At 38.5% G+C, this 17234-nt stretch overlaps 1 pseudogene; it reads left to right on the top strand.

Moving 5' to 3' along the window:
* Nucleotides 1-6762, top strand: part of LOC136398402 (high mobility group protein B2 pseudogene) — a 51749-nt pseudogene extending 44987 nt beyond the window's left edge.
* The last annotated feature ends 10472 nt before the right edge of the window (nt 6763-17234 follow it).

Below are 17234 nucleotides of genomic sequence, written 5' to 3'. Positions count from 1 at the left end.
TTACTCACAAAAAATTTTCATGCTCAGCTTATGTTAATAAGCCTGAGCTAGAGAAGAAGGTGATATGCCCAGTATTTTATCTTCTAGCTCAAATATCTATCCCCCATGCCACAGATATGCACGTATTTGTTGTTATCTCTGACCTTTATTAGTTTCCATTTCTTAAATGACAGGAGAGCGAGAGAGAGACAGAAGGAGAAAGAGACAGAAATGCAGCCAGACTTGTTATTAGAATGAAGTGGCATACCAAGTTCATAGCAAGTTAATGATACTTTGAAAGCATTTTGAACATACAAGTGCTAAGAAGAATCCTACATTAATAAACAAGCAATAAACTGGAACTGCTATATATTTTTCCATGATAGATTTCATTTAATATTCAACTTTTAAAAATGAAGAAACTTTCACTAGCTATTAGGGAAATGCAAATCAAAACCACAACAAAATATCACCTCACAACCATAAGTATGTCTATTATCAACAAGAAAAGTAATAGGTGTTGAAGAGGTTGTGGAGAAAAGGAACTCTCATTCATTGCTAGTGGGAATGTAACTTGATACAGCCACTATAGAAAACAGTATGGATGTTCCTCAAAAAATTAAGACTGGAGTTACCAGATGACCCAGCAATCCTTCTTCTGTGTATCTATCTAAAACATTTGAAAAACATTTATTTAAAAGATATGGTACCTTTCTGTTCATTGCATCGTTATTCCTGGGCCAAGTCACAGAAAAACTGAAGTGTCCTCTCATAAGTGATTGAATAAATATGTGGTATATATATAAATGGAATACTACTTGGCCATCAAAAAGATAAAATACTGCCATTGTGACAACATGGTTGGATCTTAAGAACATCAGGCTATGTAAAATAAGTCATACAGAAAAGTCGAGAACCATATGATTTTACTCAAAAAATGTGGGATATAAAGCTGGAAGCAACAAATAACAAATAAGACAAACAAGCAAAAGCTCATAGACACAGACAACAGTATAGTTGTGACAGAGGAAAAGCAGTGTGGGGAAGATAGAAAGGGTGAAGAGGGTCAAATACATTGTGATGGAAGGAGACTTGACTTTGGGTGCTGAACACACACTGCAATATACAGATGATGTATTACAGAACTGTGCACCTGAAACCTGTATAATTTTATTAACCAATGTCCCCCCAATAAATGTAACGAAATTAAAAAAATAAAAACAATAAAGGTAAAGAAACTTCATATGATGTAGGGGAAAAAAGTCAAGTTTCCTGTCAAGTCTCTAACCTATACTCACAGCCTGCACTTTAGTATATTTCACCAAATAGTATGATTAACAGAGTTAGCTTTAGATAGAAGGAAGAAAAAAGAATAACCTTAAAGTGTTCCACAGGTGCATGAAACAGTTTAAAGGAATATTCTATTAAATGTGTTTTCATGGAGAGATCAAATAGCATACAATTATTTTGTAATTACCTTTCAGCTCCATGCTATGTAATTATTCATTTGGTTATATGTGCTTTACAAATTAGTACCCCCAAAGATCTAAAAAAATTTACACAGAACATGGTGATTATCCTTAGAGTTACATGGTTTCTCAAAGGGTAACGCCATTTAATTTGTTAGGTCTGAATTCATATCATGACCTCATGGTAATTCATGTACTCATGAGTGACTTGCATGACTGTTGGGGCCTCAAAACATTGTGCCCAGCTAGAGTATGAGAAAGCACAGAACAGGTGCAAATCCAAAATGGTGAGTGCTGTGTGTTTGTACATGTCCCTGGTTTTTCAGGGATCTCAATAAGTACTATTAAGTGTAGCCGTGTGCCCTGCAGGTTCCTTAGGTCTCCCAAAGGCTGACCAACTTTATCTTTCCCAATTAAGGGTCACTTTTAAAAAGACACACACATTGGTTAGATTTATTAGGTGGTCAATGGAAGAAAAATATAAATGTCTCACCTTCCTTTTAAAATCAAGAACAAAAGTAAAAACATCTTTCACTAAATACAACAAATTAAAACACACAGTTTACAAGGGAGAGCAAGAAAGATACAGGACACCACCTAAGGTCCTGAAGCATCATCAGCCATGTATTTAATACAAAGTCTGCCCTCAATGTATAGGTTTTATACAACAAGATGTGCTTCTGGATGGGGCAGTGCAATCTACTCCTTGAGCCAAAATTCTGGTATGCTGAAGCTACATCCAACTGGCTTGTTAGAAATGATTGTTAAATGTTTAGGAATTTTGGGAACAGGTTGTTAAACTGTTGGAATATTGAAATCAGCCATGGTGGGAGTATTTACACCATGGAAATTGGTCAAATAGTGTAAGTCAAAGTTTCCCCCCACCCCCTGGAGAGCCAATTTACCAGTATACCGCTGAGTTCAAATTTCATCAAAGGAACACTTTTATTAAAAGCCTAGTTTTCTAATAATTCCTAGTTGTCTAATAATAATTCTAACTACTCACTAACTCTTAGATTTTTAACCCTTCCCCTGAGTGACCCCAAATCTAGTTTCTATTTTTCCCTCTTTCACTAGGCTTTCTATTCCATGCAGAGACTATTACAGCTGAATACTAATTTGTAGAAGGCTCATATTTTAATAATAATAGTTAAGAGCACAGATTTGAATTTGAATCCAGATCAGACAATCTGGGTTTGAATCCACAGGCCTGTATTTGCCAGATATGAGATTTGAACAGTACTCACTTTTCATACTTCTGTTTTCTTGTTTGTGAAAAGGATGTAGTAGTTCCTACCTACTGGAGTTGTTGTGGGAATAGTAATATGTTCTTATAGGCTTGTTGTAGGGATCAAATGAGTTATTATAGATAAAGCACTTAGAACTCTGAATATCAAAAGCCCTTTGAGTGTATTCATGATTGGGAAGACTATCATGTCCACCTGGCACACTGCAGACATCCAGTAAGTGATAATTTTTTTTGTTCTTTTTGCAGTTCTGTTATCATACAGATATGGTATTTGGGTTAATGCACATTTTTTTCTTCAGGTGCTGGAAGGTTGATGTCTCCTAGGCTATAGCCTGGCCATTTAGAAAATTCTTGTTGTCACATCTGATGACATTTTCTGGGAGTGGACCTTTAGCTTTGAGAATAAGCAAGTACAAAGTGTGTGGCCCAGGTGACCTACAACCTGTGAAAGGAGGCAGGATGAGGATAGGTAGTTGACCCGTTCTTTCTTTGAACAGTAGAACTCTACTTGTAACACAGTGCATAAGAAATGCATCAGTTTATTTTGTATTCCCTTGGGATTCTGTTTGAGCTGGGGGTACTAAGGTGATAACATTACATTATTCTTTTGTGGTTGGGCTGGGATTGGTTGTAGTAAGAATGGTTCTGCCTCATTGCCTCTCAATCTTCTCACTATAACACTAGTCTTATGTTCATTAATGTTGATTGCCGAGAGGCTCGGGAGATTCAGCGGAATCTGCAAGACCCATTCCACTAGCAGGCCAACACCAAGGGAAAGGGGAGAGAAGGTGCCCTGCTGGCTCATCCTCAATGGACAGAACCAACTTGACATTCCAACTCCTTGGCCTCTGTGGACTAAGTCCTCCAGGATCTCCAGGAAAAGCCTCTTTCCCCAAAGAGCCATCTCATTAATAGAGGAATTCTTAGCTTTGAACAATACAACATGTCCCAGCAGGTGTGTAAATTTGCCATTAGACTCCACAAGTGAAAATATATTCACCAATGAAGCAATGTGACACAGAAACAAGAGGCTTGATTATATGTTTTGTGTATAGTGGCCCCTGATACAGTGTATGGTTTTAATTTGACTTCTTGAAAATTTCTAAAATTATGCTGAAACTATATTCATCAACAATTTCTCTGCTGAATTGTAATGCTCTCTTAGATTATAGAATTTATGCAAAAATAACACAAGCTTGTCAAATCTTTATTATCCACAAGAGCCAAGAACTATAGAGTAACATTCATTCTGTAAAATCCCAAGTTGGTCATATATAGTGTTTCCATTTTATTTATTTTTTGTCTGTAATCTCTTTTAAAAAATCTTTACTTGTTTTAGTACAAATAATGCCAATCTGCCATGACGGCAAACTGAATTTGAAAAAAAAGAAGGAGGAAGATGAAGAGGAAAAGAATCACAGCCAACAGCCATTGGGAGCTTTGCATGTATGAGAAAACATGCTAGTAGTTTATATGCACCACTTTATGAATATGCATAACAACCTGTGAAGCGCACTGTATTAGCAGCCCTGTTTTACAGGAAGAGGAAGTTGAATCCCAGATGAATGAATGAACTTGTCCAAGATCACAGAGATAATCAGTGGTATATGATCCAAACAGATGCCCTCTAGCCTAAGAGCTTTATGCTTAACCATTATGCTTTATATTCTTAAGCATTTTGGATTCTGGGGTTGAAATAAAGGAACATGATTACAATTTGGTATCCTTAAATATGTCATAATATGTAATCCACTTCTCTGGGGAAAAAACCACAGCCCTGATTTTCAGTGTTTGTTCATTTCCATGGTATAAATATTCCCACTATGGTTCATTTCCTGATGCCAATGGGTTAGTACCCAGCTTTTACCACTGCTGCATATAATTGACTAAATACATAATAGGATGTGATCTGATGTAGGTTTAAGACACGGGCTCTAGTATCCCTTTAGTTTCATGCTACTGAAGCAAGACTCAATCTTTTTGAGCTTCAATTTCCTCCCTCATCTGTAACACAAAATTTGAGAGAATCAGTTGCCTTCATTTTTTCCCCCTTAAAAGTCTTGGTAAGGGTCTATAAAATGATACTTGACAGTTTTGAAAGTATAGCATGTTTTATTAAATGCAAAAATAAGAAATCTGCTAGACACTGAAAAGGTCACTTTTGAGAAGAAACACTTAGTTTCAAGTTTATGAAATTCAGTTAACATAGCCATCTATTTTCCTTCTTAGCTCTTTATCTTGTCTAAGCTCTTCTTGAACTAATTTTCTTATTGGGTAATAGTTGGAAAAGAGACAAAGTCATTGCAGTTTCACCTTGGAAGTATTTTGATTTTTCTGTGGCAAAGTCTCTTAAGCTAGGACATTTATTACAATTAGTTTCCTTTGTAATCCAACTTTATAAGACTGCCAGAGAGTAGTGCAAGATAAAAAAAAAAGATGTGATGTGTACATATTAAAATGGAGATTTCAGAGGGCTTAGGAACACAATGTTTTTCCTCATCTGTGCTGGAGAGGACAGATTTCTAGCAAAGGCATAAAGAGCCACCATCTCACTGGTCTTACTTTCCAAAATGCAAAGGATGCCTCTTTTGTCTAAAAATTATATATCTAAAATTAAATGAAACTTATAAGCCATAAATTACATATAGATTTTTTATTGATTTTCATGAAGCATGTCATTCATTTTTATTTTCATACACATACCTTTTTAGAGTTTTTTGCTATGTAGGTTTTTAGTCAATATTTAGAGTTGAGAATTAGCATTCTTTTAGTCTTTGGGAGGCATGTTATTTCAGGTTAGTCTATAGTGAAAGAAAAGCTTTATGTTCTCATGTTGGAAACTTGGATATTTCTGAGCTTTCATCTCCAACAAGAAGATGTCATTCAGTATTCCTTCATTCCTTTCACAAATACTGAAGACATGCCACCTGCCGGGCAGAGCAAAGGCCCAGTGCCCTCAAGATGAATGTGCTATTCATCTTGGAAGAGCCCATAGGTCTACTGAGGAGGATACCACGAGAACAAAAAGTCACAATACAAGGTGGCCAGTGCTGGAAGAAAGAAAGAAACAAGGGCTGTGGGAGGGAATAACCACATGGTGCAACATTGTCCCCAATTACAGAGGACACATGGGGGAATCGCAGCTATATAATCCTTCTTTATTAAAATCATTTTGCTTTATTGACTTGTACAGAATTGTAACACTATAGATAGGTAAATTTAAAGACTCTTATTTTTTCATTCTTGGATTCAACTAAAGTGCATACGATATGTTTGAATTTCTATGCAAAAATTCACATGTGCAAAAAGGTATACTGCACATTTCATCAGTAATTCTCCATCTTGGGTACATGGTAGAATTAACTACCTGTGGTGCTTTTTAAAAATACCAATGAATCACACTGCAGCCCAGCGAGGGGAGCATCTTGGTTGGACATGCCACATGGCAGGACTCTGTGGACCATAGGTAAAAGATCCCAACAAGCCAAGTCGCAAGATAGCCTCACATGCCTCCTTCATGCAAACCTGCTGGGAAGAGCACAAGGCCCAGACTCTTTCATCAGTTTTTCTGAATTCTCTAAGAAATGTTCAAAGAGATGGAAGACTATGTCTGCCAAGGAAAGTCTAAGTTCAAAGATATAGCAAAGAGTGACTGACAAAGCTCACTATGACAGGGAGATGAGAAATTATGTTCCTCCCAAAGGTGATAAAAAAGGAAAGAGAAAAGATCCCACTGCTCCTAAAAGACCTCCACTTGCCTCCTTCCCGCTTTGCTCTGCACATTGCCCAGAGATCAAAAGTGAACACCCTGCTTGGTTCTATGGGGATACTGCCCAAAATTGGGTGAAATGTGCTCTGAACAGCCAGGCAAAGATAAGCAGCCAGATGAGGGGAACGCAGCCCAGTGAAAGGAGAACTGTGAGAAGGGTGTCGCTACATACCCTGTGGAGGGCCAAAGTGAGGGGGAAAGAAGGGCCCCACAGGCCAGCGGGCTCAACGAAGCATGAATCAAAGGGTGGAGAGGAAGAAGAGGAGGAGCAGGAAGAGGATGAAGATGAAGAATAAATGGCTATCCTGTAATGTGTCTGGAATATTACACATTTTCTCAGGCAATTGTTTTGTTAAGAATGTGAGTCCACATGCCGCTCAATATTAGCTTCAGTATAAACACTGTACAGACCTTTGTATAGCTAGCTGATAAGGTTTCTTGCAGAGAAAATACTGTTTTTTAAAAAAGTGCAGGTTGTAGCTTTTTGAAGAGTTACTGCCTACAGTTAGATTTTAAGGCTTCTGCTGTTAAATGTTTCTCAATATTTAATGGTTTCTTTAATTTCTTATTTGTGATAGCAAAGCAAACTCAGGAATTCATTTCAATACTAAATTTTGAGTTTTGTAGAATGCTGTATTTTTTAAATTCTTATATAATAATAAAATTATGTATATTGTTTAAAAAATAAAAAATAAAAATACCAATGTTTGGGCCACATCTTCCTTGCTGGGCAAGGACCAGAGAACAATTATAAGCAATGATGGGTGGACTGAGGAGGGTGAGATATGCTGCCAGCGTTGGCACTGCTCCATGCGGCACATGCTGACTTTAGGGGGCTCTAACTGAGCCTTACCTACCCAACTGGCAAGTGGGACCATGGGCCCAGACCACCTGCCACATGATAGAGAAGAACCTCCTTAGAAGGCCCCTTTGATACTCAGAAATGATTTTCCATCTGGAGAGTTGGTACTTAAAATTCCCCAATTAGATAACTGTACCTTTTCTAAAAGCTTAAATAAACAAATAAATAAATCTATGTACCTCTGAGGAATTACACAGTTATCCAAAGAAATCCAAAACACTAATTTGGAAAGATATATGCATCCCTATATTCATTGCAGCATTATTTACAATAGACAAGATATAGAAGCAACCTAAGTGTGCATCAATAGATGAATGGATAGATAAGATGTGTTCCATATATACAGTGGAATATTACTTGGTAATAAAAAAGAATGAAATCTTACCATTTGTGACAATATGGGTGGAGCTACAGGGTTTCTGCTAAGTAAAATAAGTCAGACAGAGAAAGACAAATACTATATGATTTCACTTATGTGTAGAATCTAAAGAACAAAATAAATGTTAAAATAAAATAAATCTAAAATAGATAAATGTTAAAAATAAATAAATCTAAAGAACCAAAAAATTGAAACAGAGTCTTAGACACAGAGAACAGACTAATGGTTGCCAGAGGGGAGAAGGGTTCGGGAGTTGGGTGAAAAAGGAGAAGGGATTAAGAAGTACAAATTGTCAGTTACAAAATAGTCAAGGGGATGTAAAGCACAGCACAGGAAATATAGTTGAATATAGTTGAAACTATGGATGGTGCCAGGTGGGTACTAGACTTCCTTGGGTATCATTTCATAAGTTACATAAGTGTCTAACCACTATGTTGTACATCTGAAACTAATATAATATTGAATGTCAACTGTAATTGAAAAATTAAAAAAATAATTTTTGGTTAATTGTATCATTTGGGACTATTTCCTGACAGTAGGTTTTGAAAGAAGGTAGCAAGCAAGGTGAATGTAGAGACGTAGATTATCTAACAAGAGCTGGAAAAGGTGCAGAAGGGAGACCTGTGTGCGGCCCTCTCCAGGGAGCACTTGCTAGCCCACCACCCGAAAGTAGAATCAGTCCTTTCTGTAAATGTCACTTAACACTTAGCATACTTTTATAATACTGGATGATGCTCTTTCATCTAGTTCTGACCTCTCTGCTGTCTACAAACTTCTTTGAAGCAGGAGTCATGTCAAGAGAACCAAATAAGGAGCAAACAGAAAAATAAAACTCCTAAGACACAAATGGGGAAAAAGTATCATGGAACCCACAGAGTGACTGGTCTAGGTTGATGTGGTCATCCTGTGTACGCTGCTCACACAATGTGTACATGTAATTCTGACTCAGGATCATAAGCTCCTGTCCTCAGAGAGGCTGGCCACAAATTGCTCTGAAGAACACTTAGCACATTCTGAGTGCCCTGTAAATGTCGAGGATGTGAGCTTATCTTCGGAGGATGTCTCCTTGAAGAAAGGTGCTCTGCAAATACTGGTATTGTTATTCTTTTAGCACAAATTTATAATTGATTTTGTTAAACATTGCAGCAAGTTAAATTAATTCAGTATGATTATAGTCATTAAACAAATGCCTGGTAATGACTGCCTTCTTATTTTAGCATTCCTCAACTCACTGGGGTAAAACCATGTAAGGCTTTGTTCCATTGTTACATTAATTGGGATGCACAATCTGCATTTTGCAATTGAGAACACACTGCTTTATAGTAACTGGATCATGACTGAAGGCTATCGCTGGTACAATTTATTAGTTCATTACAGCATACAAGTAGCTTAAGGCAACCTGTTAAAAAAAGAAGTGTGCTTTTTAAAACCAATACATGGACAGATATTCTCCCACAATTATCCTTTTGATGATGAAACTAACCCCAAACGATAAGGACAGTGATTATTTTAACCCATTCTCCCATTGGTATGGTTACCCCAAGAATTACCTGCCATCTTAGCAAGCAGGACAGAAATAGTTAAGTCCTGAGGCTGTGAGTTAAAAACTCTGCCCAAGAGAAAAGCGACGTAAGATGTCCGGGACAGGTGTGTAGGATTGCTGCCAGGTGTGGATGGAGAAAGGCCACCCTCCTAAAGCCACGCTTCACAATCCAGGTCATCTGTCTGGTGCCACCTTAGCAACTGGCCTGATTCTGTGGAGCACACTGAATGATAACACTGCAAGTCAGCTGACTGCTGTGTCATAGCTGCTGCTTTCTGCAGTATCGCCACTGCCAGAGCTTCGGTCCTGCAGTTTCCTGGTCGCAATGCAGCAGAGTCAAGGCAGACAACTAGGCACAAAGCGACAGTTTTAAAGTGTTCTTTTTCCTGCTACCACTTAGCACTTTCTACATGAGGAGTATTTACCTTTGCGTAGCCAGCAGCAGAGAAGCAGTCTGAATGTACACGATGGCTTCTAACTTGGCAGCGTGAATTTTCAGCAGAGCAGGTATTGCTCAGAGCCTCGTAGCCAAACTGCCTGGCGGAGCGCGGCTGGTTTCCTATCACCGGTGGGAATGGTTTGGGGGCTTCTTATTGCACACTGCTAGACCTGCAGGAATACAGGCTAGGACAAAGGAGAGACGATGCTTGCCATGGTTGGTCTGGCCGGGGCCTGTGCAGGCAACTCCTCCGAAGTGACGCTGTGTGACTCTTCCTGCTCACAGTTAAGGCTGGTCCCAGGAGCTGGCACAGATTCCCAGTCCTCAGTTAGAACACGGTTTAAAGGAGAAGCCAGACTCACTGACCTAAATCAACCCAGTCCTCTCTGGGTGCGGGGACAGCTGTGGACTAGCAGTGACACAACCAGCCATCAAGTGGAGAATCCGCTGCGACTGCAGTCTGGGTGCAGGTGGAGCCTGGGAGAAAAGCAGACTAACTTCGGTCATCTGATGGCTTCTTCTTATTTTCCTAAATACCCGTGCTCGCTAAGTATACAGTTGTCTGGATTAGTCTGCCTTCCGTGCAGTCTTTATCTGCTCTGGCTGAAAATCAGGGTGCCAGGCAAGCCTCCATTGGTGCTGGCTCCCTTCTGCGTGAAGCTTGCTGTGCCACTAGGATGGGTCACACTGACAACAAAGAAGGAAGCAGAAAGCACCACTTTCTCTTCTCTTGTGATGTTAGCGGAACTTAACTCTTCTTCACAGTGGTGCCCTTATGTGTGCTGGGTGGTATGTGTGTGTGCGTGCGTGTGTGTGTGCATGTGTGTGTCATTTTATCTGATCGAACAGCCTAACAGATATCATCGTGGATGTGGTTTTAATGATTTGGAAGAAAGACAGCCTGTGGAGACAGCAATTTTGAGACAGCAGCACATTTAGGTTAGTGCCAATTTGAAAATACTTTGGTTGGCGAAGCCAAGCCCTAAGGGACAAGCTTGGTAACTGAGAAAGAGATCGTAGATAAAGAAATAAAAATGACAAGAATAATGGAGGCTCTCTGAAGGGACTGTCAGAGCATCAGTTCGTGGATGGCAATTTCGCCAGGCTAAGATTGAATAATTCATAGATTGAAATTACCCTGCTTTCACCTTTCCATTTAAACCAGCATGATCTGAATCTCTAATAAATTTTCAAGATAAAGCAAAATGCCAATTTGAATCTGAAGAGCTTTTAAAGCCAGATGCTGCATCCCTGAGTCTCTCGGTATCTTCTACAATTATCCTGTGAGAACTGCACTTCCTCACGAAGCACCATTACCAGGGAGAATTACTGTGATTACAATAGCAACAGTAGAATACCATCAAATGATCTCTAATTTACCTAATTTGCTAAGACTGACTGTGTGGTTTTACTGCCCATTGTCTGTCACCATTCCCGGCACCGTGGATCTCTCACACCAGAACAAAAGTGAGGCACTGTGCAACACCTTCACTCTGAAAGCCTAGCTAAGACCGTTCTCCTAGGTTACAATATTTCTTTCATTTGATTTGCATTTTTGCATTCTTGATTTTTTTTCCCCTAAAGCCTGTACCCCAAATGGTTGTTTGGGGAAATAGTGAGCCTGTTGTGGATTTGATTCTCTGATAATGGGAGAGCACTGCTTTGTTAAATTGTACACCCTCTTTATTTTAATGTATATAAGCATGTGTTTACCGGAAGGGAGGAAGGATTCAAGTTTACAGATGCCGCCAAGACGAAGGCTGTCTGTCTCTTTTTTGTTTAAATCCCTGTCTGCTTTCAGGTTAGAGATCCTTTCAGGGAATTATAATCCTTGTGTGATGTGTTAAAAAGTTCTCAGATGGAAAAGCAGCCCGAGAGTCACATCCAGTCACAGCTCCTGTGCTGCCTTTCTAAAAGGCACGTATGCTTGACTGAATGATTAAAGCTTTGGTACAACTTGGGTTGTTTGTATCTGCTTTTCCTCTAGCAGAGAACTTTCTCTCTGACAGACTGCACGGTTCATCTCGGGGTAATTCTGCCACCCTGAGCAAGTAGCATGGTCCGTAAAGCCTCACTAGAGAACAGACTGTAACTATTTCATAGGCACAATGACTTCTGGGATTACTCTCAGTAGCATAGGTTCCCACCAGTCAAGAATGGAAGTTTGATTATCAAAGATAGGATTTCTGAGCGATGACAACCCTTGGGGAGGACTGTCAATATGACATACCTGTCTCATCTTGTGAGTTTTGTGCTTGCAGCTCTGAGCTCTGATAGGCTCCTTAGTCTGCTATATAGCTTTACCCTTCCTGCCTCCCCACAAAAGCCATTGTCAGACGAGGTAAGTTGTGTTTCTAATCATCTGTATAATTGATTATGTTCTTCACTGTCTTGTTTCAGTGAATTTATGCTTTTTGTGCTATACTTCCTTTCCACTTACTTTTATTCTCATTACCCTCGGGGAAACAAACATTTTTTTCCTGTTTTTTCTAAATACAAAGGAAAAGATGGTGTTTTTAAAAGTAATTTAAGTATAGTTTTTGTTCTCTTTATCTAAAGACATTCAAGGTTTTAATGTTTTTCAAAGGAAAGGGAAAAACAGTTTTACTTAGTAAATAGTTTGTTTAAAAATAGTAAGCAATTTACTAAATACCAATTATGTTACCATATTGTTTTCTTTAGATAGCTTACATTTCTAATACTGAAACTATTATTCTTATCTTTCCAGAAAGAGGTTTGGCTGTTAGTGACAAGGGGCTTTTCACAAACCCACACTGCCCATGTGCCAAAATGGTTTCTGTATTAAAAAAAAAAGTCTGGTTATTCTGCAAAGGGTTTTTAATTTCTGGCATTTTAAATCTCTTCAGTAGTCAAAGTTTGAGCAGGGTAATTAATCAGAGTGAGCAAACTGTTTTATGTGTCTGATATTTATGTAATAATGTAAGTATCCTAAAATTATCTAAGGATAATTGGCAATCAGATGTTTGTTATTTTGGGGAGACTCAGAAACTAATTGTATTCACTTGATAAAAATAGCAAATTTGAAGCTGATAGTTTTATGATTCAAGCATTTATACTTTGTATTTTTAGAAAACAAGGGATTTGCTTTATTTTTTTTGAATGCGCCTACCACAGATACTTATCATGTGTTAGTACTTGCTGATATTGAAATTCTATTTTACCATTAAAAAAAAGAAAAAAAATCATCATATAGAGCTGCAAATTTAAAAACCTTGAATTCCAATAGTCCCCTGAAACTAAATATTCTTTTCAAACTCTATTTAAGTAATTAAATGTAAATGAACATAATATTTTAAAATAAGTTTAACTTTTAATCTATTGTTGACAACTATTTCCACTATTTATGGACATATCTTACTTATAATGCTCTAGATGAGCATAACATAGATACAAAAGTCTATAAGGATAACTACAATTGCAGGTAAGTTGAAAAATAATCAACTGTGCAAGTATACTATTAAGGGTTAATTTGGGTGACTCTCAGACAATGGTTGTTTAACAGTATTCTATAGTACACTATGTTTTTTTCATTTTTGGGGGGGTTAGTATGAAAGAGAGAGGTAAAAATTACCTCCTCCTTCCTAATTCCAAACTCCCAATCAGTGCAGAGCATTAGCTGCAGCTATAAGGAGTGATTTAAAATGTAAACACCCAGATCAACACTCATAAAATCCATAAATATGCCTGGTCCTTTAGGATAGAATGTGTAAATTTTATCATGTTAGTGTATTTTAAATTTCATCGCATTATTAAGGTCCAGTTTAAAGGAAAAAAATATCTTGAGAGACAATATATATTAACCTCTACTTAATATTTGTTAGCTAGTTAACAAATACTGTAGTGAATAGATGCAGTTCACATAGTCAAATGGAATATTCATAGTTAATATGGAATTTCTCTAATTAATATATTTTACAAGAACAATAGCATAGTATATTTCTCCCTAAGTTTTAAGCATGTAGTAATGAAACATGCCATTATCAAGTACTGTGTTGTGCTATACTAGACTTCCAAGGAAGAAAAGGCAGGTAAGACAAAAGAAACAGGTAAAGATAAAAGAAAGCACTCTCATTATTCAGTGAGCTTTTTTTAAGTGACATGATCAAAAAAGGTTGAAAATCTTGTGTCTGTGTACTGTCTTTTTAAAGAGCTTCTTCTCCCTAGTAAGAGAATCTAACAATTTCTTAGAAAAATTTGAAAACACACAGAAAAACTGAGAAGTTGTGAACAGCCTTATCTCAACCATCCTAGACCCTATAAATGACATTTTATTGTCCTTGCTTGACCATGTATATTATATCCAGCTATCCACTCTCTGTTCCTCCATCAATCCACCTTACTATTTTGATGCATTTCAAAATATTGTTGATATCAGTACACTTTATCCCTAAAGATAGGACTGCTGAAGTGTTTAACTAGAATTCAATATTTGCTTTCCTTTTAAGTAAAATTTATACATGATAAAGACAGAATATTGAAAAACAGTATATTGTTATTCCTTATGAGGTATTCACTATTTCTTTAACATGATGAAATGCTGAATGCAAACTCTCACAACTTGCATTATAAGGTACAAACTCCATGCTCATGGTGGGGAGCTACGGGCCCGTCCTAGTCTCAATCCCCATTGTCCAGGTGAGCCTTCACCCACCGAGCAGGGGACCACTAGTAATTCAGCATCAGTACTGGTATGGAAGAGGTGCCAAGGCACACATAATTAATTCCTCAGGTCCCTTCCCATCCTTATTTCTGGCTTTACTTTCTTTCTCCTGAAGTCCTTATTCCCAAAAATAAGTCTTTCAAGATAGCTCACCACCTCACCTGAATGAATTCAATACTCCAGTAAAAGGGCCAATATCACACAAACACACATAGAGACACACACGCAGACACACACACTCAGCACTGCACTGTGCACGGTCAGTACAAAAGTAATGCAAATATATGAAAGAAATTGAGAAAATGAACAGAAGTTTAAGAAGAAAAATAAACTTCAATCATAATCCCACTATTCCTGAAACAAGCACTGATTGTCTATGATATAAACGTTTGCGTGTGTGTTAATACTAGAATTCAGAATAAATTTTAAAGAGTGGACTTAAATTGCATATTCTGCTTTGCAACTTACTTTTTAAAAATTAGTATATCAAGAGCATGTTTCCAGTCCTGGCTGGTGGCTCAGTGGATAGTGTTTGCCCTGTGTATGGATGTCCTGGGTTTGATTCTCAGTCAAGGCACACAGAAGAAGCGACCATCTACTTCTCTCCCTCTCCCTCTCCCCCTTCTCTCCCTTTTCTCCTCCTGTGGCTTGATTGGTTCGAACATGGCCCTGGGCACTGAGGATAGCTTGGTTGATCTGAACATATCAGCCTCAGATGCTAAAAATAGCTCAGTTGATTCAAGCATCGGTCCTAGATGGGGTTGCTGGGTGGATCCTGGTTGGTTGGAGCACGTGTGGGAGTGTGCCTCACTATCTCCCCTCCTCTTACCTAAAAAAAGAAAAGTATGTTTTCAAATCTCTGAAATAGTTTTTTAAAACAGAGCCCTCTAATTGCTGTATATTATTTCAATATATAACTCCATTAGTGGGACATTTAAGCTTTTCCAGGTTTTCACCATTATAGGTGTAATCAAATGACATTAAAAATTTAATATGGCAAAATAGACTGAGAATAAACTGGGCTTTTTTTCTAGGCTGTAGGTTTATGGTAAAATAACAAGTCTTTCTTTCCTTCTCTTCCAAAGACGTGCGTGGAGCTCTGAATTCTGGCCAACTGAACTTTCCTTGGTCCCAGAGGCAAGTCAACAGGCCGTTGTTTTCAAAAGTCAGTGCTCAGGGAGGTGACAGCTGAGAATTCCAGATGGGGATGGGTTAGAGGCTTTGAACATGTAGAGTCAGCAGGAAAAAGGGCCAGTCTAGAAGCAGAAGGGTGTGATATTCCCACACTGGGAACGAGGTTGGGCTTTCTTGGGAGAGAAGAAATCCTTAGGAGGCGGGGATGGCAGGAGGTCTGGTGGCTCCTGGAGGTGGCAGAACTTAGATTGAGGAACTGTGGGATGCCTGGAGACTATACATTTCTATGTCTGAGTTTGGTTCAGAGGGTTTGCTATCACCAGCAGGAGTGTTAGCCAGTATGCATCCAGTCTAGAGAGTACAAGTCCCAGGAAATACCTTTCTTAAATTCTTGTGCTGATTAAGTTCAAGGATTCCCCATAATCCCAAGGGATGGAAGAGGAAAATTAGAATTCAGAAAAATGATAGAGCTTCCCACCAAGCTAGCTAGAGGTAATAAACCAGACTTAATTTGTTTACAAAGATTATCTGGTGCCCAAGCATCGGGTGGAGTTTGCTATTTTTGTATGTATAACTTAGTATCTTGAGTATCTGCCTAGGCTAAATTCTTAGAAATGAAATTACTAAAAAAGCTTAAGGCTTTTTGTATATACTGTGTCTTATAAGTTTCTGTATTTCCTCTGATCCACTATAAACTTTCCATTCAGAAGCTGTGATCGATGCCCCATTAGATAGCTTTCTCTGCTAAACTGTCCTATGTGGGTTTTAGAAGACTGTGAGGCAAGAATGACCTACTCTTGACCATGGTTGTTTATGCTCAAGAAGAATGAACACTCTTCAGAACCTCATGCTCTAGATACCAGTAAGAAAGGGGTTTGATTTCATTACCCCTCCTTGAAGTCTTTAATTAAATGATGTTTTATTATGAAGTCTTATAGAGCTGAGCTGGTGTTGTTTCATGCTGCCTTTACTTTTCACTCTCTTCTGCACTGCAAGCTAGAGAATGGTCATCCTTTACATGTTACTTTACAATCTCAAACTGCTCTTGTATTCCATTGTCTCATTTGTTTCTCACACCCCTGAACTTGGAGCATACAGAATTTAAACAACTTGGCCCTTGCTGGTGGTTCAGTGCATAGAGTGTCAGCCTGGTATGTGGACATCCTGGGTTTGATTCCCAGTCAGGGCACACAGGAGAAGTGACCATCTGCTTCTCTACCCCCCTCCCTCTTCCCCTCCCATAGCCAGTGCCTCAGTTGGTTTGAGCTGGCCCTGGGCACTGAGGATAGCTCAGTTGGTCCAAGCATGTCAGCCTCAGACACTAAAAATAGCTCGATACTTGAGCATCGGTGCCAGATGGGGTTGTTGGGTCGATCCTGGTTGTGGTGATATGGGAGTCTGCTTCACTATCTCCCCTACTCTCACCTAAAAAATAAAATTTAAACAACTTAAAGTTATGCAGACAGTGAGTAAGCAGATCAGAAACTGTTAGACTCAGGGTTCTTTCCTCACCGCTCGGAGGATATTCCTCCCAGGACCCATCTAACTCCCAGTCGTAGGTGAGCCTGGGGGACAATGAATGGAAACGTGGGTTAGCATTCTTACAATTTAAAGGTTTCTGGAATCAGATTTTGAAGATGAATGGTTTAGGGAAGAAAAGACTGAACGAACTTTTATACCAAGTTAACACAGGCAGAGTTCTTTTTTAATTCTCATACCGTTAGCATTCA

Source organism: Saccopteryx leptura, chromosome 3 (genome assembly GCF_036850995.1).
Source record: "Saccopteryx leptura isolate mSacLep1 chromosome 3, mSacLep1_pri_phased_curated, whole genome shotgun sequence".
Lineage (NCBI taxonomy): Eukaryota > Metazoa > Chordata > Mammalia > Chiroptera > Emballonuridae > Saccopteryx > Saccopteryx leptura.
Note: the sequence above shows the minus strand (reverse complement) of the source record. Positions and strands in the feature narration are given on the sequence as shown.